The sequence below is a fragment of the Pinus tabuliformis genome, chromosome X (assembly GCF_031772625.1).
Source record: "Pinus tabuliformis cultivar Carrire ecotype Pingquan chromosome X, CPIR1, whole genome shotgun sequence".
In the NCBI taxonomy this organism is placed as follows: Eukaryota; Viridiplantae; Streptophyta; class Pinopsida; order Pinales; family Pinaceae; genus Pinus; species Pinus tabuliformis.
Genome location: NC_142308.1, coordinates 844,211,790 through 844,218,394, shown reverse-complemented (window position 1 = coordinate 844,218,394; position 6,605 = coordinate 844,211,790).

The window sequence follows — 6,605 nt, the reverse complement described above, 5'->3', positions numbered from 1 at the left end:
GTACACAAGCCCATGCACTTGGGAACCTTCATAAGGAAAAAAGGACAATAAATCAAGAGGGGAATTGCGCAGTGTAGGAAAGAGAGGAAATGGCAGTAAATACGAGCTCAGGAAAATATGCCAAGGAGGAAAATGAAGGCATTGGAATTCATGTTGAAGGAAAGATAAGACAAAGGTAGGAGGGAGGAGAGGAGACACAATTGGAGCATCATAGAAATGGAGAGCTCTGTTTTTTTTATTATCACGAGAAGCATAGAAGAGAAGAGAAGAGAAACAGATTGGTCCTCAGGTTCCCTAGAAGGCTATGGAACCGTGTAATAGCTTCGGGTTCCCTGGAGGATGTGGGTTGAGATAAGATCATTGGAGTCCTGTAACAACTTGGGTCCCTGAAGGCTGTGGGTTGACGCAAAGTCTCTAGGGCCTTGTAACAGCTTGGGTCCCTGGAGGCTATGGGTTGTGATGTAATTTATGGAGCACTATAACAACTTGGATCCCATGGAGACTTGATTGAAGACATTTTGTTATTTCCTTACTATTATAGTGGATTCTGGACTTCCTGGAAGGAAGTGAATCACTATGTGTGCAGTTGGGATGAGGTAGAAATCTTATAGATTCCTTGTGCTGAAGAATATGGTAGTGTCAATTAGTGGGATTGAGGAAGAGGCCCTCTGTATTCCCTGTTTTTGTTGGAAGTTGATGTTCTAATCCCCTAAGAAAGCACCCCCCCTCAGACTCTAGAATCTGGCTAAGGGGTGACAACTACAAGTAAGTGTGGCTACTTGGTTTGGTGGGTGTAGAGTCCTTGTCCCAGACTCAGTTTCCCTGCAACTTTAAAGATAAGTATTTGTTTTTGTTGCTTAAATATTAATGAATTTGTGATGCATTTTGTTTGGAATGGCTTTGGATTTTGGACTGTAATTGTGTTATTAATGTAATGAGCATATGGATACACTTATGTGTGGAATTGGAACTCATAGTCATGACTGAATAAACACACACACACACACACATAGAGAGAGAGACACACACACACACAATGAAGTATCGTGTTAAATTCTTGTTGGTGTTGTTCATAACATATAGCATGCAACATATTGAATATTGCTTTACATGATAGCTAACTAGATTTGTATCTTTATACCGAGATAATAATATGCATGCCATGCTTATTTGTGATGTTAAATATACATATGCAAATGATACAAGGACAATATGAAATGTTACATACTACGAAAGGATCCATAAGGACCTGGATTAAAAACTTGAAACATGAGGCACATAGACCCTTTTTATTAACATAAAACAATTACATAAGAGATCACCATCTTGGTAGGGTTTTGCAAATACATGGATATTCCTTCATTGGGATATAAGCCCTTGAACCTCTAAAAAAGGCATTGTGTCAATGCTAGAAGGGTTATTTTCCTTTTGGTGGAAGGAAATTCAAACCCAAGCAGGCAGTCTTAGCCAACCATGCATTATTAGCAACCTAGATATCTTCTGCTAGCGTCAGGGCATGGCTAGCTCAACTCGGGAAGTTTCTGCATAACACGATGGGTTTTCTTACAAGCCTACTTTGGAGTTTGGAACCCTTGGTGTGCGGTAGGTGAGGTAGAGACCTTCCAGGAGTTCACACCAAGCCTATGGTAGGTAAGGGTCACAGGAGTGCCTACGCCAACATGCTTGGAATTCCCTGTGTGATCATGGGGAATGTAGATGGGCCAAGAACTCCTTGGAGTTGGATTGGCTCAAGCTCAGGAGGGGTAGCACCATAAGGTGCCTTAGTAAACCATCAACATCAACACCAAGTATTGGCGTTGATGTAGAGTTCTGCAGGACCTTTGAGACGGAGACATGGTCGAAATAAGCAACTCAGGGAAATCATGGCCAGGTCAAGACTTGCTCTTACGATGGTTGGATAGATACCTGTCTGATGCATTGCTTAAGGAAGGATAAAGATCCCTTAGTCGAGCCATGGTAGAGAAAGGAAAGCTTGAAGCGATGTAGGATGACAAGCCTTGAACTTATGAGATAGAAATTGGAAAACCTTATCCTTAATTAGATAGAGCCCTAGACGTGGAGGCTTCAAATTGGCACGACTCGGTTGCCATTTAATGTGATTGGACAAAGTATTATGACAAGGTTGGTGGGATGACATCATCTGGTATAAGATGGCTGACACACTAACCCAGAAGTCCTGCGATTTGTCAGAGGTGGACCCTCTTGGAAGGTCAACCCGTTTAAGCTCACCCTGGAAAATTGCAAGGGGCATAAGCAAAAGAGAGTTGGGGCAAAGCATAGGATGAAGTCGGCAGGGTCATTTGAGCTTGATGAAAACACCATTTCCCATAAGGGTGGCCCACTAGTCAGGTGTCTCGGAAGATCTAGCGGGAAGAAAAGGAGTAAGCAAAAAAGGTAACCATCGGGATAGAAGTTGGAAGGATGACGTGTCCCAGGGGGGACCACTCAACAGTTTTAAGAAGCGATGTAAGAAAAAACTCCAAGAGCAGTAGGCAGAGGCTCTGACATAAAGCATTGGGATGACGTGGGAAATATTATGTGTGCCTGACAATCATGCCATTGGTCGAAAGGGATGCCCACCTGCCAGGTAAGCATAAAATTTCCTACGTAGAGGTGCAAGAGGAGCGGCGTAGAAAGGCATTGGGCAACGCCTTGCTGGATGATGTAAGGAAGATGTGTGGTAGGGCCCTCATTATTGTTGTGGTGCTATTGTTCGGGAACTGGCCTACCTGTTGAGTTAGCCTAATGAGTTCACCCTGAAAGATTAAAGTGAGGAGTTAAATGTAAACACAAGGAGGAAAATAGTGGGATGGCATAAATTAGACCATGCTGGTGGAGAACGTATCCAATTGGTGAAGAAGGGGTCCCGCCATCCAAGTTAGCCCAATTCTATGACCTCGAATAAATAAAGAGGTGCAGTAGAGGAGGCGTTGGGGTGAAAGAAACAGGATGTTGTGTGATAGAATATGGTGGCGGTAAGAGGGGAAAGGAAAACTATTGGGAGAGGAGGCCATGCGACCCCACCCACATGTAAGCCTGAATGTTAACAAAGGGTTGCACTTAGGAATCACTGGGAGAGGGTAAGTAGGTTGGTGTGTCTAGTGGGACCCACCTGGGAGGCATAAGGGCGTCATGTTTAAAGGCATCAGGTTGATGTGGTGAGCAGAGGCTATTACATGCATATATATATCTATATCTATATATATATATATATAGTAAAAGCTCTAGTTGTGAGGCCCTCATGACGAGTTGGGAAGCCTAAGTAGAGTTCAGAGCAGAAAAATAAATAAATGTGTTTTAACCCATTCCTATAACAATATTTGAGGGGTTGGGTGATGTTACAAAGTGGTATCAGAGCAATCTAGGTTCGAATCTTGGACTAGATGGGCTTCATCATGAGCAAGTGGTGATTTTTGAAAATTTACTAAGTAATTGCTTAGGTGTTAAAAGTCAATCTAAACTATATAACCCCATGCTTGATTGATGTAGTGATTTCTGCTTTGATAATGACCACATGCTAATGTGAGTTATTTGGTTGTAGATAGATAACAACTCGGTGAGAACAAGATCATGGCCCTAAATATGTTGTTTATTATTAATTATGCACTCATGATAGGATTGCAAGATTGAATGATTGATGCATATGATTGTAAATATGTTGACACACTAACATGGTCATTTTGTCATAGCACGAATTTCCATGGTAGACCCATGAATGCAAGTTCATGGTCATAATTATGTGTTTGTCTATTTATCATGAAAATGGCTAACAATGTGTGTGGTTGACAACACATCAAAAGCAACATAAAACATAGTAAATACACCAATGAGGACCGAAATGGTTGAGTACAGTTCTGATAAATCACAACATGGAAGTGACTGGGTTAGAGATAATGAGGAAGATATATTAGTTGGAAAAGGGGGAGGGAACCACTCCCTAGAATGGATGGGCACCTTGAGAAGCCCAAGGGATGAGGTGAGAAGCTTTAAGGCTGATAATGAGAGGCTGGTAAGAGCCCAAGAAAGGCAAGCGAAGATCAATGCAGACATCCTACAAAGCATATTGAATTGGCAGAGACAAAGAGAATCTGAGATGGGGGCCATTCATAGAAACAAAAAAGGCTTCATGAGTAAGAAGAAAACACCAACGGAGTAGATGGTGGCATGTACGAAAAGAGGCACAGGTGAGGAAGTGAGGACATTGTGCCAAGAGATGTACCTTTGAGCACTCCAAGGGGAGGAAGGAGCACACAAATGCATTATTCTAGCAAACCATCTAGTTCTGTTTCCAAAAGGCACCATCATTCTCACCATTACCATCATCATTGTTCAAGAAGCAAAGGAAAGAATCATATGCCTTAGGAGTTTAAGAAATCAAAGCCACCCAAATTTGATGGGGATATCAAGAAAGATGAGGACAGAAAATGTTGGCTACTGAGAATGAAGAAGTTTTTTTAGAATACATGACTATTATGAGAATATGATAGGTAGAGTTTCCACCTCTAGCCTGAAGGGAAAAGCAGATACATGGTGGGAAGATTTGAAGAATGTTGGAGGTATTTTTGAGAAATAATTGACCTGGGATGAGTTTGAAAAACTCTTTAAAGAGAAATATTTGTCTGAACGCTATTATGATAGTAAGGCCAAAGATTTATATGAACTCAAAATGGGCCAGTTAACCAGTGATGAGTATGTCACCAAGTTTTTAGAACTATTGAGGTATGTGCCATATCTCAAGGATGAAAAAGCCAAAATTCAAAGATTTGTCAGCGGATTGATTATGGAATTCAGAGATAAAATTGAGTTGTTGGAACCCCAAACCCTGAAAGATGTTATCAAGAAGCTAGAACATTGCTATGAGCAAGAAAAACGTAGGCCTGATATTAAAAGTATTTGGAAGGCCAAACGCAATGCTGGACATAAGCAAAGTTGGCCCAAGAAAAACTCACAAAGGAGATAAAGTAAGCACACAACTCCTACAAGACAGTCTTAGCAGAAAGACAATGTTGCTATTAAGAAAAATGTGCAATAATTGACGTCAGCACAAATCAAGTTTGAAGGCCAAGCGCTACTTAGATGCTGGACTTGTGGTAAGAACCACAAAAGAAGAGACTGTCCACATCAATAGAATGTCAGACCAAATATTTACAATGCTCAGGAGGCTTTCACAATGGGTGAGGTAACTCAGAGTATGCTAAGAATTTATGTCATAGTGGGAAATCGCCAAAAATATCATGAGACATCCATCATTGATATGAAAGGTAAGTTGCACAATCAAATTATGTCTATTTTGATTGATCCAGGTTCTAACTATAGCTCTATCAACCCAATTCTTATTGAGAAATGAGGTTCAAGAAATGAGTTGCTTGAAGAACCTTGGTTGGTTTAGTTGGCAAATAGGACAGAGAGAAGGATCAACCACTGGGTAAGGTCATGTGTATTCAAGCTCAATGACATGCCCATAATGGTCCATTTGAATGTATTTCCGTTGGGTGCATATGGCATATTGTTGGGCATGGACTGGTTTTATTTACATCATACCAAGGTAGATTGCTATGAAAAATCAATTGAATGCTTGGATGAGAAAGGAGAAAAAATAATGTTGTAGGGTAGGAAATATCCCATTTTAGTAAGGCAGATCACTTCTATGCAAGACAAATGCAACAACATAAAGGGATGTACGTTATTTGCAGTACATGTTTCTAAGGACAATAATGCTGACAGAGAAATAGAAGATGAGGAAGCTAAACTGGTACAAAGGTACCTTGTTTTGCAATAGTATGCATATGTCTTTCTAGTGGAGGTTCCTAGATTACCTCCTCGCAGAAAGATATATTTCTATATTGAGCTGGTACCTAGAGAAACACCAACATCCAAGGCACCATATAGGATGAGCACTCTAGAGTTGGTTGAGCTAAAATTGCAGCTAAAGGAAATGCTTGACAAGGGCTACATAAGGCCAAGTGTGTCCCCATGGGGAGCACTAATATTGTTTGTAAAGAATAAAGATGGAACACTTAGATTATGCATTACTTATAGATAGTTAGATAAGATGACAATCAAGAATAGGTACCCATTACCAAGGATTGATGATCTCTTTGATTAGTTGAGGGGAGAAGTTGCTTTCTCCAAAATTGAGTTGAGGTCAGGCTACCATCAAGTAAGAATCAAGGAATAAGACATTCATAAACTTTCTTTCAGGACAAGATATGGGAATTATGAGTTCATATTGGTACCTTTTGGTCTTACCAATGCCCCTACCATGTTTATGTGCTTGATGAATATTGCGTTTCCTCCTTATTTGGACAAGTTTTTTATTGTGTTTGTTGATGACATATCGGTCTATTCAAAGACAAAAGAATAAAATGAAAAACATCTGGCTGTCTTGTTACAATTGTTGAGGGAGCATGAGCTCTATGTAAAGCTTAGCTTGTATGTTTTCTTCCAATCACATATGCATTACCTAGGGCATATCCACTCCAAGGAAGGAATCTCGGTTTACCTTGAAAAGATCAAAACCATAATGGAGTGGCCAACTCCAAAGAATGTGGATGGGGTTAGATCATTCATGGGATTGGTAGGAT